The sequence below is a fragment of the Callithrix jacchus genome, chromosome 10 (assembly GCF_049354715.1).
Source record: "Callithrix jacchus isolate 240 chromosome 10, calJac240_pri, whole genome shotgun sequence".
Lineage (NCBI taxonomy): Eukaryota > Metazoa > Chordata > Mammalia > Primates > Cebidae > Callithrix > Callithrix jacchus.
Window position 1 is genome coordinate 47942469 of NC_133511.1, and position 22261 is coordinate 47964729.

General features: G+C 38.9%; 1 protein-coding gene and 1 pseudogene across 9 annotated transcripts in view; one reads left to right on the top strand and one right to left on the bottom strand.

Moving 5' to 3' along the window:
- Window positions 1–22261, bottom strand: part of FAT3 (FAT atypical cadherin 3) — a 677903-nt gene that overhangs the window by 410587 nt on the left and 245055 nt on the right. The gene's annotated exons all lie outside the window — the stretch shown is intronic.
- Window positions 1–22261, top strand: part of LOC118145611 (phosphoglycerate mutase 1-like) — a 122435-nt pseudogene that overhangs the window by 1931 nt on the left and 98243 nt on the right.

The window sequence follows — 22261 nt, forward strand, 5'->3', positions numbered from 1 at the left end:
TCTCTTCACACTCAACTGTCATAAAACATAACCCCATTTCCTCCTTTCCTAAAGTGATTTGCAAATCTAACACCGTGGGGCTGCAGGCAGCATTCCTTCCTTCAACCCAGCAAGGAATTAATTAGTGTCCACAGTATGCCCACCACTGCCCTAGAGACAGAACTACAAGTAAGAATAAAACAGATGCTCACTGCAGCCATGATTACAACCTAGCAGCACATAGAGCTACCCCACCCCAGACATGTGACACTAAGTGCTGGGGAGGAGAGGCACATGGGGGTCACTGTAAACTCTCTCGGGCATGTGTCATAGAATGTCCCACAGAGGAAGAGAATGTAATCTGGGTTCCTAGGATGAATAAGATCACCAGGCAAGACAGGGGACTATGGAAGAAGAAATTTTCTAAGAAGCAATAAAAAGTGCAGTCCCACATTGGAAGAGCAGAGGGGAAACGGCAGAGGGTGGAGGGGAAATGGCAGAAGGTACAGTGGAGAGGCAGGAGGCACAGATGGAGAAAGTCTATGATAATACAATGCATTCATGCAACAAATATTTACTGACTGCTATGCATCAGACACTGAGAGTAGAATTGAGCAAAATCTCAATTCAGCCTGAATACTCTTTAAGCAAAACGTACATAGGCTATGAAACCCAGCAGCTTTTATTAATTGTCCATTTGGTAGGTAAGAGGGTTGAGAGGGTGGTTATGTGCTTGCCAGGTGATCCTAACTGAAGCAGTTACCCAAACGTGCACAACAGATTTAATCAATCAATAGTCCCCAAATTTATGCACTGAAAATAGGTAGTGCTCATCTTTTGGATGGATCAACACTAGAGAAAATGCATGTCTAGTAAAGATTTTGGAGACTACCAAAATAAATAGCTAACATTTGGAAATGTCTCTTCAACACTGATTTATACCAGCTGATTTGGGTTCAAATAGCTGAGAACTAAGAATCAAAATGATCTCCAGCCCAAGTGGCTCATACTACACAGCTCTGTTAAATTACTCTATCAAGGGTCTGTAAAAATAGAACACTGTGTACATAGTGTTATTACTCTCTGAGGATCTTCTATTGGATGTTATGTCTTGGAAATCACTGGAGTTGGATGGGTGTTCTCTCCAGTGTATAGCTGGACTCCATTTTACCAAGTACAGGGAGATTATTCCCAACTATGACTGAAGACAGGAGAGTCTGTGTGTCAGTGATTGAAACAGCAAATTTCTCTCCTCTGAAAACTTTCTGGGTGTCTCAGTAAACAACTTTCAAACCTGATCAATGGTTGCTTTCTGCTTCTCTCCTGCACACCAGCCAACTAGAGATAATGTGCTCCTAAGCTACTTTAGAGAAACAATGAAAATCATAGTGAAAAATATCTTCAATTGTTTTGAGCCAAACCAGCCAGTCAACATTTGTTGAACACTTCATTGTATACAAATTGTTGCAGCTGTCCAATCCCACTGAACTAGGCACTTGGGAGATGTATGCTGAGCAGAGAGACCTGGATTCCAGCCCTAGCTCTGTCACTAATTAACTGTGTGACCTTGGATAACTCACCCTTGCTAAGAACCTCAGCCATTTCATCTACTCATCAAGAATACTGTCCCTTGTTCTGTCTACCTTGCTGCTTTGCTATGTGGATCAAACAAAACAACGTTATAAAAGCTCTTTGAAATGTATAATTTGCTAGGCAAATACAATAATTTATTATTAAACAGAAGATGCTGCATATCCTTGAGAAGGTTATAGACTAGCAGAAAAGGAAAAAGCATACTATATTGTTGATTTTCTTTCTATTGCAAATCAGTATGTTTATCTGCTACCCTGAGCATTTTAAAGAACATCAAAAATTTATTTCCTATATCAGTTTTCATGTTGCCCCCATATAATATTCAGTGGTCTCATTATTCACGAAAATAATTCATATTAGGGCTATTAATGTGTTGGGATTACCTGGTCCTACTGGGGCCTTGAAATACAAGATTTTGTAAATTAGGAGTCACATTTTCCACATGTTGTGTTAAGTTCCCCATAGCACTCATGACAGCTTCACATAGGTAAGCGTTTCCTGACTTACCCAGGACAAGATAAACTCTTATGCTACAGTTATTAAAAATTAAATAAGATATATAGAAAGTACCCACACAGCAACTGACATACATGTTTATTACATGTAGTTTATTACATGGTGATCACAGTCATAAAAGTAGAAGCTACAGTGGACTCAGACAATGTAATACTTATATCAGGAGACAACATAAAAGTCACTCACATATTTAGGTGTGTACATCCTCAATTCCAACAATAACAATATTGATGCTTTATCAAGTTATTATTATGGACCAAATGCATTATCTGAGTAGATGACAGTAGCCACATGATATGGTTTGGCTCTGTGTTCCCACCCAAATATCATCTGGAATTGTAATCCCCATGTGTTGAGGGAGGGACCTGGTGGGAGGTGATTGGATCATGGGGGCGGTTTCCTCCACGCTGTTCTTGTGATAGTGAGGGAGTTCTCACGAGAACTGATGGTTTAAAAAAAAAAACACCTTTCCCCACACTCACTTTCTCTCCCACCACCCTATAAGATGTGCCTCGCTTCCCCTCTACCTTCTGTTAAGATTGTAAGTCTCCTAATATCTCCCCAGCCATGCTGAATTATGAGTCAATTAAACCTCTTTTCTTTGTAAATTACCCAGTCTCTGGTATTTCTTTATAGCAATGTGTAAACAAACACGCCACATTTTTACCAAAAACAACAACAAAAAAATAGAATCAGAGAACTTACACAATTTGCATGAGATCATACATCTGTTAAATGACAGAATTAAGACTTGTACCAGGTCTGTGTAGCTCCTGCTCATTCTTCTAGGTCATTCTCACAGCCCATTGCTGATTCCTGTTCAGCCTCAGAAACTCCTGTCTCTCCTGGTGTCTTCACTTTCCATGTGGTTTATTCCCAGGGGCACTAACAAAATGAAGTTTGAGCTATCAACACATGCTGAATTGCTACCATTAGCCCTCAGCATGTCTGTTAGTCCCTTTTGCTTCCTTCTCTGTCTCCCTAATTATAAGCACGAGGGCACATCCTAAAGGATTCAGTGAAGAATGACTCTTCATAGCTCCTGTGCCCTAGGAACTCAAAATCTTGCATGGGGACATACACTAAAAACTAGCAATGCAATGTAAGTGCTATGTGACACAGGGGAAGAAGCAAAGTCCTCCCAGCTGAGATCGAGAAGGAGCACTCAAGCCCATCCTTGAGTGTGGGAGAACCATCCAGTCAGCATGAGTGAAGTGTTAGCATATTTAAAGAACAACAAGCAGTGTAGGTATTTGTGAAAATAACAAAAGATTGAGAGGAAGCTTATTTAAAAGACTTGAACTCTAGGCAGAGTTCAGTGCAGGGCCAGGAGAACTCTAAGGACTTAAGGCAAGAACATCAGCAGTAAGGAGCCATTGTCTGCAACTCGGGGTAAGGCCAGGAGCCAAAGGGCCAGAGCTCTGGGCACAGGGAGGAAACTTCTGCCTCATATATGAGTGTCTAATGCAAACAGATTTCAAGAGGCCAGGGCAGAATTGACTTAGCTGGAGAAGAAATTCTAAGAACTCAAGCTGGAATTGGGGAAACAATATTCATTTCTGGAGAATGGTGCAGGCAGGTTTGAGAGACCTCCAACAAAGGTCAAACTCATCTATGAGAAACGTCTTGGCCAGACTTAGAGAATAAAGCATAAAAATAAATTTCACCTTGAGAATGATAAGTCATTTGAAATCTACTTAACTTTGAGGGAGAGAAGAATCTCTATAAATTGTAGAAAAATGTAAAGAAAAAAAAAAAACAGAACAAAACAGGACTCTGTTAATTCCCCTTATTTTCACCTCTGACTTTTATTTAACCTCATTTGTTTTTGCCAGCACTGAAACCCACAGAACATCTTGATGATGACTGCCTCAGGGAGAAGGGAACTAGCATTTGTTCAGCAACTACTGAGTGCCAAGAATTTTAAATGTTTTATTTCATTTAATTCTTGCAAATTACCAGGTGATGCTCAGAGAAGTTAAATAACCTACGCAAGGTCACAAAGCTTAGGCCTTCTGCTGCTGCCACAGGGTTGGTACCAGATTTATATCTTGGGACCATGTGATATCAGTTATGGTGGCCTGGAAAGAGGAAGCTCCCAGTACAAACTCCAAAAGATAGAAATGCATTTATCAACCTTCCTATCTTCCAAACCGTAGATTAAAATACTCTGTACACTGTCATCATCATAGTCATAGTAGCAATAATAGTAAAGCTACCACTTAATTATCAAATCTACTACTATTAATATATGACTATTGTAGATTCTTCACATATCATCTCTGATACTAAATACAACCTTGCTAATTATTATGATCTCCATTTTAAAGATGTGGAAATTGCAGCTTAGAGAGGTTAAAGCATTTGCCCGAAGTCACACAGCAAGCAAATGCCAAAGGCAGGACTCTAACCAAGGTTAGCAAACATGGACGGACGGATGGATGGATGGATGGATGGAAACATATATACATATATATATACACACACATATACATATATATATATATACACACATATACATATATATATATACACATATATACACACACACACATATACATATATATATATATGGTCGATGAATAGCATTCATTAAATAGGATCATTTTATACCAAATTGAAGCTGTGTTAAAACACAAAGGAGGGCAATCTTCTGTAATAGGAGCACAGATATAATTATAAATTAGTTGAAAATCACTTAGGTTTAGCAAATTGCTTTGGCTAGAGGTCTATGGCCCTATATTACCGCATAAGAACACACTGAATGCCACTTCTGCATGCTGCACCATCAAACTACTCTGGAGTATAGACCATGCAGAAGGCTACAGGGGCAGGGGATACAAAAAAGCTAGTGAGGAAGTATTCAGCTCAGGATGGTACGTTACCCTCCTGCAGTTCAATCTTTACAGGTGCCCAGCAAAAGAAAATAAGCGCAGGTTGGTCAGGAGCCATGGCCAGGCTACCTGCCTGTATCATCAATTGAGAGTAGTCTCTGCATGATTCTCTTAAGAACTGGTGATAATGGTCACAGGCTATTGAGCAGAAAGAATTTTCCTCAGGAACAAAATGAATTTACAGTTCTATTCTTAATGTGAATTACTGTTGGAGAAAAGAAACTCAACACAATGCTCCAATGTCGTCCCCCTACTGCTCCTCCCAGAAATGCTACAGCAATGCCAAAGAGCCCAGAAATTCGTACATATAGAGCACTACTTCAGGCCTCGGTACTTTTGCAAATGCTATACTCTTTCTGGAATGCCTTTTCTTTCCCTTGTCTACCTGGATAATTTAAAATTATCTTTGAAACCCCAGTTGTAGTATCCCCATTCTCCAGGTAGCCTTCCTGATTCTTGCAGCAAGGTTTCACAGCTCAGCACTATTGATATGTTGGGACTTACAATTCTTTGCTGTAAAACATAGGACTCTCCTGTGCATTGCTGTATGTTTTGCAGTATCTCTGGTCTCTATCCATTAGATACTCATAGCACCTGGCCAGTTGTGGCAAATAAACCGCTCCAGATACAGGCCAATGTCCCTCAGAGACAGGAGGAAGGGAGAACTGCCACCAGTTGAGAGCCACTAAGCTAGAGTATTTGAGGATTAAATCTTTGCTGTGGTTATAATGGCCTTTTCTGAGATCTAAGCAGATGAATCAATCATTAAAGGTTCTTCCTAATCTCATGTTTCACTGCTAACATAGTTGAAGATTTGAAAGAAGAGTTTTGATAATGGTCCACTAGGCAAACTCAAGGCCCCTAGCTGTTTTATTTACAATCCTCTTCATAGAAGAGACTTATGCCACTGAGGTCAAGGAAATGATGAATTATAAAGATGGAAGTTCAACCTGTTATGACCTTGGACCTTGATCCTAAGTTTTCTCATCTAAAAAGTGGAGCTAATTTTAGCTGTCTTGTAAGGTTTCTGGGTTAAATGAAATATATATATCAAGCTGCCTAGCAAGATCACCATCCTGTTCTTCCAGAAGACTTGGAACAGGTTAATGTGTGAGAAGATGTTTTATGAATTCTATCAATGCTTTAAACTGTAAGTGCTAACCAACTGTAAGGTTTTACTAATTTTTTTAAAAATCAGGATAAAAATTGAGCTTTTTTCCCCTCAATGCAACATCCAAAGAAATTAAAAAATATATATTTGGGAAGATGATTTGAATTGGAAGCAACATTCACTTCTAGGTAAAAGCAATAACATCAACAAAAAACAAAAATAAAAAGTAAAACCCTATCACTTTACAGTATACAAAGTCCTTTCATACACAGTGTCTTTTGATAGTCTCCACTTCTCAGGAAGTGGTTATCTGAAAGGTGAGGAGACAGCCTAAGAGAACCAAAGAATCTACCCATGTTCCCAGAGCTGCAAAGTAAACTTGAGATTCGAATCCAGTGTGTAATAACAGACCTCTTTCCAGTGAACACTGAAGTAACATTTTAAATGCAGAACAAAGAGCCACTCAGCCCCTGCCTTTCTGAAATTTGAATTCCAGTCCTACATACAAAGCTAGGAAGACAGTAGAGACCATTAGAACTGATTATGCCAAGGGCTATCATCATTAGTTGCATATAAGCCAGAATTAAGGACTTGCAGACATAAAAAAGAGCTATTTCTTTTGTCAAAAGCAATTATAACTAATTCTAAAAAAAGTATATGTTCAACCCAAATCAGATGAAGGAATAAGCCACAAGGAGAGATGGGCTGTTTCCATACTGCATGCAAAATCTCTTAATTAAACCCAGACATTCAAAAGTAGTTTCAGAAGAAAGGTTAATGAAATGGGGTAAGGAGGGAAAACATCTCCAGAGAACCCTGCAGACCAGTTTTCTGAGCTGCCTCTTTTGTTGCTCATGGGAGAAAGTTAAAAAAAAAAGGAAAGAAGAAAACTACAAAACACATTTATCTTTTTTGGAATCAAGAATGAACTGAGCTACTTTTCAGCCCTCTGCAGACAGCTATGTCATAATGTATTTTCCCATACTCTGACCAGCCTGACAGAGTAGCTGAGTTCTCGATACACCATTCTTCATCTCAGAGAGAAGCTAATATAGTTTGATTTAGAGCAATGATGTCCTATTAGCATCTTGTAGGTGTTACTAATTTGGAAATAGATTAAAGTAAGAAGGAAAAATCTCAAAAAGCAAAGATATTCAAGTGTTTCACCCAAGTGCAATTATCTAAGACCACCTCTCCTCTATGTTCCATGGGAAAAACAAACTATTCCTGATGGTATAGAGACCACAGCAACCCCAGACCAAGGACCAACCTAACGCACTCTCCGTAAGATCTCATCACGATTGAGTGGGTGAAGAGCAGGGTGAAAGGACTAGTATTATCAGGGACTAAATACAGAGGAAAGTACATTCCAACCGGATAGAAAGAATGCATAATGATCTGGGAATAGGCCTCCAGAGTGTGGCTGTAGCCCAACAGGAATCACTCATTTATCAAATATATAGTGTAAATGTCACTATTTCTGTTCTGCCAGGTACTGCACTAAGCACTGGGGCTGATATGAGAAGCAAGAGTGGACATGGTTCTCACTCTCATGGAGTTATCATCTAGAAAGTGAGATACACATTCACACTAACAAACAGAATTCTAAGTAGTTAAGTAAACGGGTCTATGAGAGACGACAAGAGTAACATCGACACAAAAAAGCAACCACCACCATTTATTGAGAAGCTTCTATGCACCAGGCATGGGACTATCCATTTACCTTATTCGACTCTCCTAGGTTAATGAAGTAACCTACCACTAACACCCAATTTTAACATGTAAGATATTAACTTTCCTAGTTTTATGAAATAACCTGTGCTTATCACTTTAGTGTTGAAGAAATGGAGACATAGAAAGGTAAATAAATTAGCCCATCGTTTCAGGGCTAGTAAGTGGCAGAGCTGAAACTCAAATGCAGGCAGTCGAATTTCAGTGCTCATGCTTTTAGTCAGTGTGTAACAAAGACTCCTCCATCCAGGCTGAGGTGGGAGAAGGCTTTGCTGAGCAAGTAACATTTAAACTGAAAGGTAAGTATGAGTTTATCTAAAGAGAGATCAGAAGTGAATCCAAAAGGAGGCTGGGGGATGGTTCTAGGCAGATGGGAGATACTTGAGGGTATAGGGAAAAAAAGTAGGATATAATGTGATTTTCTACATCTAGGACCCGATTATTAAAGTGTGTTCCTTGGACCAGTAGCATCACTGACCCCTGGTAACGTATTATACGTACAAATTCCTGTACCAGGTCTACTGAGTAAGAAATTCTAGGTGGGGGTATGGGTGGTGGTTATGAGGGTGATGCTAGTTATCTATTTCTATGTAACAAACTGCTACAAAATTAGTAGCTTAAAATAGAAAATATTTATCATTTCATAGTTCCCGTGGGCCAGGAGTCTAGGTACCACTTAGCTAAGTCCTCTCCTCAGGGTTTTATAGGGCTGCAAAGGGTCAGACAGGCTGTGTTCTCCTCTGGAATCTCGACACGGGAAGAATCATTTCCAAGCTTATTCATTCTGCTGGTAGAATCAATTCACTTGTGGTTATAGGACTGAGGTCCCTGGCTTCTTGCTGGCTGACATCTGGAGGTTTCCCTGCAGGTCCCTGCTGCATGACCTGGTTCAACATGGCTACTTACTCCATCCATCCAGCAAAGAGTCTCTGAAATAAATCAGCTAGCAAGACAGAGTCTTAAATAAGGTATTGCAATCATAAGAGTAACATCCCATCACCTTTGCAATTTTCTACTGCTTAGAAACAAGACACAGACCCCTTGCACAAGAGAAGAGGATTATACCAAGGTGTGCACACCAAGAGGCAGGGATCATGGGGGCCACCGTAGAGCCTGTCCACCACAGACCCAATACCCTGTGTTGGGCAAGTCTTCCAGATGACTGTGATACATGCTCATGTTTGAGAATCACTAGTCGAGACTATGGATTTCAGAGACAATTAGAAGGTAGGTCATAAGAACTGAGAGCTATAATAGCTCTATTAGATTATACAGTTTAGGTCTGAGGTTAAGAGCATGGACTTTGGAGCCATTAAGATCTAGGTTCAAGTCTCTGCCATTTTCTAGATTGTATGGTTTTATGCAAGTTACTTAACCTTGTGCTTTCACCTCCTTATCAATTAATATATCCTGGCACTCCCAAGGAACCTATTTCTTACAGTTTACAGTTGTTGGAAGGGTTAAAAGATCACTAGAATAAATTATATCTGTATGTCTGACACTAAGGATGTGCTCAATAAATATAGGCTACTGTCAACATATGTAGGATTCAGTCCTTTCTGTAAAATGAGATTAGATCAGACAATATGTAAGGTACCTGGTTCTAGAATTCAAATATAATAGATAAAAAACCTTGCTTTTCAGAAGAATATTTTTCTCTGATATCCAGAATAGTAACAGCAACAACTAGCCTGCAAATGTTGTATCTGCTGTGCTGCTGGAAGTGAGCTGCTACCAACCTCTTGGTTTGCTAGAAAAACATCATCTGCATGGCCCTCTTCAAAGGCATGGATTACCCTCCAGAGACCCAGTTCCTATACCTACCTACTTTGAAAAAATAATATGAAACAGATTACACCAAGCATAACAATACCCTCAGGATTGTTTCTAAACGATTACTCAGTGGGGACCCCATCCTGTAGGAACCAGTGCTCTTAGCTGTCCTGAATTAAGGGGGAGAAGACGTTTCTTCTGGAAAAAGACAATGACCTTTTTAAACCCTGCCCTTTCCTCTCCCTTGTTCTTCCACGTCTCTTTATCCCTATCTAATCAAGGTTAGGCTCCCCAATATCTGAGAAAAGCTTTTCATTTAATGAAATGATTGCTAGTAGGAAGTGGATGAAAGTGGGGCGACGAGCAAGATCTTGGCAGGATACAGGGGAAAATTAATTTCAAAACATCCTCTAATTCTTAGTGCTCTTAAAGGTAAGGATCAGAGTTAACCTCTGTGAAAGGAAAGCGGTTGTGTTTAGAAAAATCCCTTGAATTGGCTTTTAGCCACGCAAAGGCAGACTCAGACTTAGAGAACAGAGTGGAAGATACAACAGAGGAAGACAGAAGGAAATGTCTGGAGGAAACCAAATTTCTTGCAGTAATTAGTTCTGGAGATCTGGATGGTATCATTTGGGCAGGGCTAAGAAAGAGGATAGAAAATCTGGAATTTTTTAAATTGCATTTTTAATTACAGTATCTGACACACAAAAAATATTTTATAGAACTGAGGAATTAATGAATGAATGAAATGAAATCCTACATTCTTTTCCCTGTACTTTGTAATTTAATCTTCCGTTATTGACTACTAAAATATGAGACGGACAAGACCCCAGTAAATAGCAGACACATGTTAAAAAAAGAAAAAAAAAAGCACATCAAAATGTCCCTCCAAAACAGACACCACCATCTGTCTAGGTTGGAAGTATAATTTAGTAAAGAAACAGGCAGAACACGTAGTTCAGAGAGTGTTAATACACAGTCAATAAAGTAACTAACCAATTCACAGTAAAGGCCCCCCAAAGGACAATTCTGGAGTGTTTTTATTCTGAGAGCAAATTAAAGCAAAACAAAGATGAGTCTACCAAAAAAAAAAGAAAAAAAAAGAGAGAAAGAAATCACAGCAGGCTCTCCTCTATTTCACATATGAGTCCTTAGAGGAATTCATGGAAATGATCCATATCTTTCCATATTTCCTACCTATAGTGTACAGTGCCAACCTGAAAATTCCTTTGTTCATGTACAGCTATCTGTATGAAATCTGGGTTCATGGCTTTACCCTTTTCTATTTTGTGCATGCAGAATATGCTGAGAATTATGTATTCATGAGCAGTATTAATCTAAAAACAGATTCACAGTTTTGAAAAGTTTGCAATTACCAGTTGCCCAATCAGAAGTCCTGTCATCAAATCATTAGGGGTTGTTTTAATATACTACAATTCTTAGGCTGCATAAAAGCTGGTGTTTCATTCTTTGCAATTGAGTACTGTTTCCATCCCTTTCTGGTTTGTTCTAGCAGCTGATATAATTCCCATTGGATCTGTGGTATTTAATATATATGAATTTGTAATTGTATTTGTTTGTGTGTGTGTGTAATGAGAAACATGCAGACAAATATTTTCATTCACATAATGTATAGGTCACTATAGAATTAGGTATTCAGACACGAATTTGGTATTTAGCCCCTTTCATTTCCGTGCAATCTATTGGATTTGGTACCCTAATTAAGATGATTAAAATAAGCTATTCTATCAATATGTGGTCCAATTATTTCAATAGTCTAAATCCAGCTACATTCTGGTCCTTTCCTGTCTCTAGAGAAGCATGACTCTGCAGACAACTGTCTTCTCGACTTTGTTCAGGGCACTTGGAGCCCTTCAATCTCTCTAATGTCATTCAAAATGAAATCTGCCAATAAGCAAATGAGGCAGAAGGCACATATGTAGATGTCTTTAATCTTCAGCATTTATTTAACATCTACCCTTGGCCACAGTTTCCAGAGACAAAGTAGTGGACACATATATAAACCCATGCTAGGATTCCCAGGGGTTTAAATTAAATAATGGCCTGTTTATATTATTATCTACCACAGCACATGCCAAGCTTCTTTTTAATTTGTAGAACTGTTTAAATTAAAGTCAACAAAGTATTTAAAATGGCCTCTTTTTCCTTAGAGGTTCCCACATATAAGCTTAACTCAGTATTCTTTAACCCCAAAATCTTATTTTCTAAAAACTGTATACTGAGTAAACCGTTAGGCTATACAAATACATATGTGCACCACATACATTCGCAAACTCTAAAAACACACACATTTCCAAAGACATCTCCCAAAAATTACTTGTCCAATTAACTTCTTTATGAACAAATAAATTTTGTTTACCTACAGACTCGCTACAGTTACAGTCTAGCAACCCTGCAGTCTGATTTCGGAATATTATTAACGGTGGTTATTAGCAGAAGATGCAGTGTAGAAGCAAACATATATAGTGAGATTTACAGTTATTGCTCTGTGGCGAGAAAGCGAGAGTGACTCAGTCCTTCTCATCTAACTAACAGACAATAAGCTGTGGGTTTAAGATGAAATGATTTTTCTTTCAGTAATTTACACACGATAAAACTGATGCATTGTCATTATCGTCTTCCATCATGCAACGTTTTAAATCTCTGTTTTCCTTCCCTGAGGAGGCCTAATGAAGACTATATTCCATTGTTCTGAAGAAGTTTTCAACATCTCACTTTTCCAGGATTTTGAGTTCCATGCTGTACCTGCATTTATCCACCTCATGCAAATGGACACACTTATCAATGACATTCTTTAAGCAGTATCTCCCAGAGGTTTTTCTTTTTCATATAATATAGTCAAACACTAGGAAGCAGTCTATGATTTAAATTTGCCCAACCTGAAAAATCTACTTGATAGTAACAATTCTAGCATAAGAAAGTAAATAAAATATAAAGAGAAAACATAAAACTGTTAAGGAGGAAAACAGCACCATGGAATTTTTCAAATAACAATAATTATTTTTATAATTTATATAGCATAGTCAGAAGCCCAATTTGGGGGTTGTATGCCAAGAAGATGACATACCTTGGGACAAAAGATAATGGATTAGAAAATTCATGCAGATGTTCACACTGGAAAACTTAAGGGACTGCAGCCCTTGGCCACTTACTTGTGTCACAGGCTAATTCTTATGATCATTAACACTGTGACATGTGACATAGTACTCTTGTGTGAATGTTCCACAATCATAACAACTACTGGGCAATCTAGTGGGAAATGGCATTGTGGCAGTCCCGGTAATTGTAGCTGGAGCTCTGTGCAATTGTACCAGTGAGTGTGCAAGTCAGTTAATAATCCTAAGAATCAATTTGCTTATTTTTAAGGATTTAATAAATACATACAATAAATGGGCATTTATTCAGTGTCTTCTCTGTGTTAGATACTATGCAAGGATCTAGGTTATCTGACACTTTCATTGGACTGTAAACCTAGTGAGAGGGAGATTGGACCTTACACACGTATCATTGTACCTCTAGGGATATAATGTGTTTGGCAGTACTTGGCGTAGAAGAGGTGTTTAATAAACAGGGACAGAAGAAAGTATGGACAAAAGGATAGAGGAAAATATAGGTGAGGATAAAAGATAAATGAGATAGGATACATACCCACAGAGATATCACAGCCTAGTAGACAGAGAGCTACATAAAAAAATACATTAGAAAATAGCTTTGCTTAGAAACAGAAAAACCTGTAATCACAGCTACTCAGGAGGCTGAGGCAGTAGAATCGCTTGAATCCAGGAGGCAGAGGTTGCAGTGAGCCAAGATCGTGCCGCTGCACTCCAGACTGGGAGACAGAGCAAAACTCCAAAAAAAAGAAAAAGAAAAAAAGAAACAACAGAAAAAGGGGGGGGGGCATGGAATACAGAAAGATTATGAAAGAAGTCAAGGTATGGTGGACATGTACAAAATTCCAGACAAATGTACTCCTTCCACACTGCCCAGGGCCCATGCAAATACTGTGTTAATTGTACACTCTAGTTCACTTAGCTTGTCCAAGCATCAGCACTACGGTGGTTTTCTGTGATGCATTTACCGAATGATAATGCCAACATCTCTCAGTTTATTTATTTAGCTGCTCCCAATAACTAGCTGTGCCAGTGTAATTCAAAACACCAAAGAGCACCTATGACTCTTTTCATATTGTCCATCCAGCATTTTTCTTTCCCTTCTCTCCTTGATTTATGATGATAGCTGCTCTTTGTGACTGCTTCTGACACTGCTGGTCAGCTGGAATCTGCTGGCTGACAGCAAAGGCGTTATAAATCCCGGAAACTAGAAGGAACTTTCCCTCTCCCTTTCTCAGACTTAGGGATGCTGCACCACTTGCCAGGAATGCAGTGTCAGCAACAGAGGCAGATATGTAGTTGAGGAAGGGCCGGGGCAAAAGAGAGAGAGAGACTGGAGGCTCAGGCCTGACTCTAGGAATGACGGCGAAGGAGGAGGTCTTGAGAGGTTACTGTATTGCGCTGCCAGAACTGCAGGGCTGAGAGCAATGCAGAGGAAAACCCAAGCTGAGAAAAGAGAAAGCATGTGGATGGAGCAATTCTAATAGTGGTGTAGGCATGTGATGGGGCCAGGACAGTGATGGGCTGGAAAATCAGAACGACCTGTGTTGGCGTCTGGATTTAGTTTCTCACCTGCTAGATGACTTTGGGGAACTATTTTAATCTCTTTAAGCGTTATTTTCTTAAGTGGTAAAATGGAGAAACATAAAAAAAACCAAAAAAACTCCTTCTAACAGGACTGTTGTAAGTATTAAAAAGGGTTCCTGCATGTGCTCAGCAGCAAACCTGGCACTTTAATAAGGACCCAACAGTTACCAATGGCTACTGCTATTACTATTAAATCTATAATATCCATGCTAAGAATTTTAATTCACAGAAATGTTTACATAAGTGGAAAAGACTATTCATTGTAATAACGTTGGAAATGATGATAAATGGAAAACAATCTGATCGTGTTCACTAACAAAAGCAGCGTTTATGATATAGAAGATTCCTACTATATTAAAATGAATGAAATCTATGTGCACTGACATTGCAGATGTCTAAATGTATGGTTAAGTAAAAAAGGACCAAGATCAAGAATATATATAGTCTTATCCAATTTCTCTAGGTAAGCAAATTAAATGTATTTTTTAATCTAAAAAAATACATATGAAATAATTAATAATGATTATCTCTATGGAGTAAAATTAAAGGAAACTTTAATTTTCTAAATTATACTTCAGGTGCACTTTCATTAAAATCTATCCATTTTATAACAATATTTTTTATTTAAAAACACAGATTTTATGATAGCAATGCTTTTTAAATAATCTTATTCCTGGGCTGGGCGCGGTGGTCATGCCTGTAATCCCAGCACTTTGGGAGGCTGAGGTGGGTGGATCACGAGGTCAAGAGATCGAGACCATCCTGGTCAACATGGTGAAACCCCGTCTCCACTAAAAATACAAAAAATTGGCTGGGCATGGTGGCGTGTGCCTGTAATCCCAGCTACTCAGGAGGCTGAGGCAGGAGAATTGCCTGAACCCAGGAAGCGGAGGTTGTGGTGAGCTGAGATCGCACCATTGCATTCCAGCCTGGGTAACAAGAGCGAAACTCCATCTCAAAATAATAATAATAATAATAATAATAATAATAATAATAATAATTGATCTTATTCCCATTGTGTATTTGCTGCACAGTGTCCCACTGGCCACACAACTCAAATATCTGGTGTTTTTCTAATTTCTAGTCAGCAACTTAAAGTCTCACTGCTGTGAAATCTCACAAAGAAGAAAATAAATAAGGTACAGTAATTAATAGAACTAGAACACAAAGCACAAAACATTTATGTTTTAGATGTTGATTCAATTTATTTCAATAGTCAGTTTGCGTTTTAAAATCCTAAGAAATTATCTGAACCAATGCAGTATTACTTTTTGTTGAATAATACCAAGTGAATAAATCCAAATTCACTTTCAGATCATCTTCAAAATTTTCCTAAACAAAATCAATTAGATTAATGCATATATTCACTCTATTTTTTTGAATTTATGTTTCCTATAACCATATAGCTTATACTCTAAATAGTTTTTTCCAAAAGCTTTGGGATTTGATTTTGGAAATAATGCAAAGCTAGAAATATCACTAGCATCCCAATACATAATATAAAGAGGTAGATATTTTTCACAAGTGTGTTTTTCAAATTATATATAATTTAATCATCGTTACTCAGATATTTATATTTGAATAGGCAAGAGGTGAAAACAGCACAATTCCAGTTTAACTGATTGAAATGATTTAGCATTTTCCTTGCAATGCATACTCACATATGGAACAACTGGACAAATACTGAATTAACACAATGAATATGTTGACAATCTAAGTCTTCCTTCCTGAACAACAGTTTAGTTTCTCTTAAGTGAAGCACACTCTTAATCATCTTTTTGGAGGCAAAAACTTCTAAGTTTGCAGAAATACCTTCTCATTTATATGAGTGAGCAAAAGGGGCTGAGCATAACATCAGTTAAGTAGTTTTACTCAGCCAAAGCTTCATTCACACAACAAACGTTTGCCAAACACCCACCTCTGTATCTTCTCTTACTGTCCCATTAGTGAAATCATAACTTCACTCCAAATGATTGATTTATTTAGCCTTTTCTGGTCATGTAGCATCTAATAGAAGTATTCTGCTAAAGCCGAAATCAGCAACTGGACAACTCCCCATGTGCTTTATAACTAAGCATTGATGTTCACTTACAGTCACAAAAGGAAAATGTGCATTGCTTCCACTTTTATAACCCTGGAGCCTCTCCAATCTCCCAGGAAGATCCACATGCATCCTAGAATGCTGCTGAGAATGGACATCTTACCTTTTGCTAGTAATGTCAGAGAGAACTAGAAGACCTGTTTCACGTAAGCTCACTAGGGTAGAGGAACACAAAGTTATCTGTTCCTCTTCGCTTTTTATCCCATGAACTGAATTCCAGAAAATATTCACCAAGGCATTTGTGGTATTAGAAGCCCCTTGATGCCAATGCTTTCCTTAATTCATGGGTAAAGGCTCTAGTAAATGCTTCCTTCATAATTCAAGGTACATAAAGGTAGTCAACTCCAAAATATACTGTCTTTGAACTTACTCTGATATAAAGTTTACATGCTTGGCACTGTTTTAACTGCTTCTTATTCAACCGTTCAGTGAGGGAAGGAGTCCCACCATTGCACCATAGGTGTGGCTGACCATCAACACCAACACTGGACAGATGAGATGAAGAGCAGTTTATAAGTCACATATACTCAAAGCCCAGGGGAGAAGGATACCACACAGGGCCATATGGCAGTTGCACTTGGGAGCAAAGTGAATAACTACTGTGAAAGGCCAGCTTTGTAGTTTCAAGAGGATAGACTGTCCCTTGGTTCTCATGGGACAATGTGATTGGCTTGTCGAATAATTCTGCAGGAGAGCAGGGAACTAAAGCCTAATCACAAGGAATAAGCTACCTGGTCCTTTTGATAAAGAAGGGGGTTTGACTGAGGGATCTTATCTTTGGAGGAAGAATGGGAAGAATAGCTTGTATTTAGGCCATTCAAGGCCTGTGTGATTTTAACAGATGTGAAGGCAGCACGTAATATTGAGCCTTAATTTTAGTTCCTACACCACAGGCACATAGTAAATACTCATAAATACTTGCTAAATGAGTCAATAAATAAATGTTGTGAAAGTGGAATCATTTTAAAACTTTGGAGGCTGCCGTATTTGGCCCATAACCTTAGGCAAGTCACTGAACATTTTAGCTGCATTTTCAGTCAATTAAAAAAAGTTTAAGGCCTGGGGCAGTGGCTCATGCCAGTTCTCTGGGAGGCCAAGGAGGGCAGGTTGCTTGGGCCCAGGAGTGAGACCAGCCTGAAACATGTCAAAATCCTGCCTCTACAAAACATACAAAAAATTTAGCTGGGTGTGGTAATACACACCTCTGTTCCCAGCTACTCCAGAGGTTGACATGGGAAGATTGTTTAAGCCTGGGAGGTAGAGGTTGCAGTAAGCTTGCACTCCAGCCCGGGCAACATTGCAAGACCCTGTCTAAAAAAAAAAAAGAAAAGAAAAGGTAGGACAGGCATGGTGGTTCACACCTGTAGTCCCTGTGTTTTGGGAGGTCAAGGTGATAGATCATTTGAGTTCAAGACTAGCCTGGCCAACATGGTGAAAGCACATCTCTACTAAAAATACAAAAAATTAGCTGAGTCTGGTTGTGGGCACCTGTAATCCTAGCTACTTGGGAGGTTGAGGCAGGAGAATCACTTGAACCCAGGAGGCATGTCACTACACTCCAGCCTGTGTAACACAGCGACACTCTGTCTCGGAAAAAAAAAAGGTATAAGATAGAAACTGTAATATCTATTCTGTTTATTTCAGGACGTTGTTAGGTTGTTTGGGGAAATAAAATTGTTAACATATGAAGACAATGCTCAAGTCCTTTGAGAGTCCTAGAAGACCCTGTATCATCTCCTGAGTCAGGACCTCATTAGAAGCAATAATAGGTGGTGGCCAAGGCCAAATGAACTGAAGGGCAATGATGGTAAAACTGGAAGAAAGAGATAGACACCAAGCTTCATGTTGAAGTTAAACCTACAGAATTTCAAACTCCAGGAAGAAATTTTACAGAAAGAGAACAAAATGACTCCAACATGTTAAGTCTGGGTGACTGGGAAAACAATGTTGTCATCTGCAGTAACATTAAAGTCAAGAGCGAAACTGGCTTGCAAGAGAGGCAAGGTGATGAGTTCAGTTACCAGCTGAAGATAGTTTCTTTGAAACATATATCTTGGTCTTTGAAACCAGTGTCTTCAAGGCCTAGGAAAACATTTTACTTTGAAAATATTTGCCTGGCCTCACGTAGCCAGTGTTTAACCTATAACTAGCTGTCTTAAGGAACTTCTCGACACTGGCATCTTTTCCCCAAAGACATGTCAGGAAAGTAATATGCCTCTCTAGCTTGCTCACAGGTATACAAGAACTTCTGGCTCCTACACTGGAGGTTATCACCTGGGACAGTATTACTGACTTCTAATGCGCACACAGTTTCCTAGACCCATGCCATGCTGCCATGTTGATAGACCTCCTGCTGCACAATCTTGTAAGTTAAGCAAGGTCAAGGCTGATTATGACTTGCATAGCCTGAGCTGTCTAACTGGTCTTGTGTTCTAATACAGACAGAAAAAAATCAGTGAACCTTGAACACATTCAACCCTAAATATTTACTGGGCACCTGCTCTAGGGTCAGGTACCAGCTGTTGGTAAGTATAAGAGCTACAAAAAGAAATAACACATTTTCTGTCTTTGAGAGGCTCATACCCAAGCCAAAACGCAGACAGTAAAGTAAGTGCGCTAGCAAACATTAGGTGGTAGAATAGATGTAGACATAAAATGTGAATGAGCAGTTGACTCCCATGAGATAATAGATAAGGTCAGGGAAAGAACACTGGAGAACATTTAAAGAAAAGACATACCTATGAGAACAAGTGCTTATAAAAGAATAGAAACAAGAATTATCCAGAAAAGAAAGGACAGGAAAGACACATTCACTTTTTGTGTTTAGATTGCATATATCATTTTGTACCGATTACTCGATTTCCTAAATTAGAAGTCTGACAGTTTGTATTTTTAAAATGCTCTGGTTGCCACCTACACAAAGCAGGAGGCCATGGACAAAAATACACTTCACACCAGAAACCCCAAAAGAGTGAAATCTACATTGTCATCTGTTCTACAGAACAAACGGTCTCATGTTACCATAGAAATCCCTATTCTTTTCTGTGGGAAATTATTTTAAATAAAGCTGTCAGACAGTCTCAATTAAAAATAATAAATGAAAGACCAATTATGGTCCCTTTGGATTCACTAATAAAGTTCATTAACAAACTTACCATCAGGTATTCAGAAACTAAAAGGTAGCATATGGAGGAATTTCCAACACAATTAGAAGACACTATTTATGTTTTCCATTACCACCTTTGGCTTCTGGCAGTCTGGACAGAATTAAATAACTGTCTATACAAAACAAAGCTTCACGTGGCGGGCATGGTGGCAGAAGAAAAAAGCAAGTAGAGGAGAAAGTCACAAGAAACATAATTGATATGGGCAACTTCCTGTACTTTTCCAGAAAGAATCTGGTTAACTTTTAGTTCCTCATTATTCTCTTCAACTTGATGCTCTAATGCAGACTACTCATAGTACCCACTGCGTTTAAGTAAATGTGAATTATCCTTTTTCATCCCCGTTGGTTTCTTCTCCCAAGCTCTTTAAGCATCTTTGTTTACAAAGCTTTTTGTTCTTACAGAGATCAGGACCTACCAAACAGCCCATTTATTTGGTTTTGATAAAGTCAATGCATTTATGTGTCTTCCATTCACCCGCAAGAACTACTGTATTCATTTGCTCTCTGCTTTCTGCAGCATTTCAAGTTATTGCCTCATTTTGTGCTTCCTACATGCATATGTGTAGAGGGTGGGGGTGTGTGTGCTGCTCTGCTGATAAGACCAAGGAAATTCCAAACTCTTTTTCTGCCTCCAAGATAAAAGATAGTAACCTATGAAGGGCAGAAGCAAACCAGACTGCTGTGATTTTCCTTACAACCCAAATGTACTTAGATGACTTATATAAATGGTTTCGAAACTAGGTTATACAAATAATAGATATTATTGTCAGCCTGACATTTCCATCTGGTCAATTGCTTTCAGGTGGCTTCAACAAAAAGATGGTGATCTAGCCAAATCCAAAATATGTTAAAGGATGCTTTCTTGACATGTGTATGCCAAGTCACATTCTCAGTATTTTGTAGACCTCTTTATTGTCAACCCACCCAGCCCTGGTGCTCTCATCCACACACACTTGTATACATACACACACGTACACACACATACACTCACTGGTGGCTGCCCAGTGTCTCCATTAGACATGTGAACCTTGAAAGGGAGTTGATTGATCTCTCAGTTGAGTTGTCTCATAAATCACTAACCCTTCTTCCTTTGCTCCACATTAACCTTTGGTCTTTAATTTCTTCCTTTTCACTTGATTTTATGACCTGCTCTCTCCATAAAGCCTTTTTATGAGGATTTGTAAGGAAGTGACTCCCTAAAAATAAACTTCAATTTATATTTGATTATGATGATTCTAGTCTATAACTTTAGATTTAAAATACCACACTCTAAATGCATACTCATAAATATGTGAACCAATGATAATCAACACTCTTTTTAAAAATTTGGAATATCCTCAAATATTTCTCTTTCAGCTGAAATTTTTTATTTGGTTCATTGCTTTTTGTTATTTGGGTTTTTTCCCCCCAGCCTTTCTCTGGTAAACAAGTAACTGCTAAAGAACTAACAAAGTATGTTGGTAGTTTCTAATGTTAGAAACTGAAACCTTGCATACATAATAGTGAGAATTTCAAGACTTTGTCTCTGTTGGGGTCAAGAAACCACAGCCGGCTTTTCACATGCATATGCAGGTTCTTTTCAACTGTTTCACCTTTCCCCTGACCCTGGGATCCCACAGTGAAAAAGAGCCAGGGCAGCATCCTAAAGTGTGTCCACATCAATTGTTCATCAGTGACCCAAGGACAAAAAATAGCCCAAACAAAATGGCCAGTAGATCACCACTGGTATGTGGATGAAGTTTTCTGCCAGGAGATGAGCAACATGTCTTGGAAGAGATCGTTAAAAACAGCATAAGAATTTTTATAAAAAGATGCAGAGAATCTCAGAATTTCCAGACATGAGAACTAAGGAAGAGAGGTACCCAGAAACTAGAGGAGACACAATCCTCACCCTCAGGGACCTTTCCATGAAAAAGCAGGAAAAAGAGGCACACCTATGCAGAAATAGCCTGTAATCAACACCCAGGATGATAAGACCAAAAATGCCGTTGTGTCAAGGCGGGGAATGGAGAAGGGAGACATATTTCAAACCAGTGGGCATGTGGGAAAGGCAATGTGCCCATGAGGCCTGCCAGGTGCAGATCATCAGAAAGATATTAAGGCTTGTATTTTTCTAAATAGAACAAACCATGAATAAAATCAGTGAGGAAAAAGAGATTAGAAAGATAGCCAAGCACATTTTTAGCCATCTCTAGTATTTTCCCCACTATCCACTTTCTTAATTCTGTTTTGTCACTGGCCTGGGAGTAACCTGACATCAGCCTATAGCCTTGGCATTACCTAAATCCAAAGAAATACTTTCCCTTCACCTCTTTATTTGGTAACTCCCACTCTACCTTCTAATTTCTGAATTCTATCTCCAGAGAGCTTTCCCAGGACCCTGGTTTACAGTAGTCACTCCAGGCTCTCCTCCTGGATTCTCCTGTTCTCATGGAGACTCTCATCTCCCTGTGTTCCCTTGTCTAAGACCTTCTGACACACCCACTGCACCTGAGCATCTTGAGGGCTAGAATGACCCATTCCCTTCCCCTTCCTACCTGTATGCCCAGCACACTGACCACATTTGAAACATGAATTATAATCAGTTAAGGTAGAATCCGTACCCTTCCTACCACTCCCAAGCCCAGAATTATTTTAGATACAGTGCCTTGAGACTTTTTATAGGAGTCAATCATTATT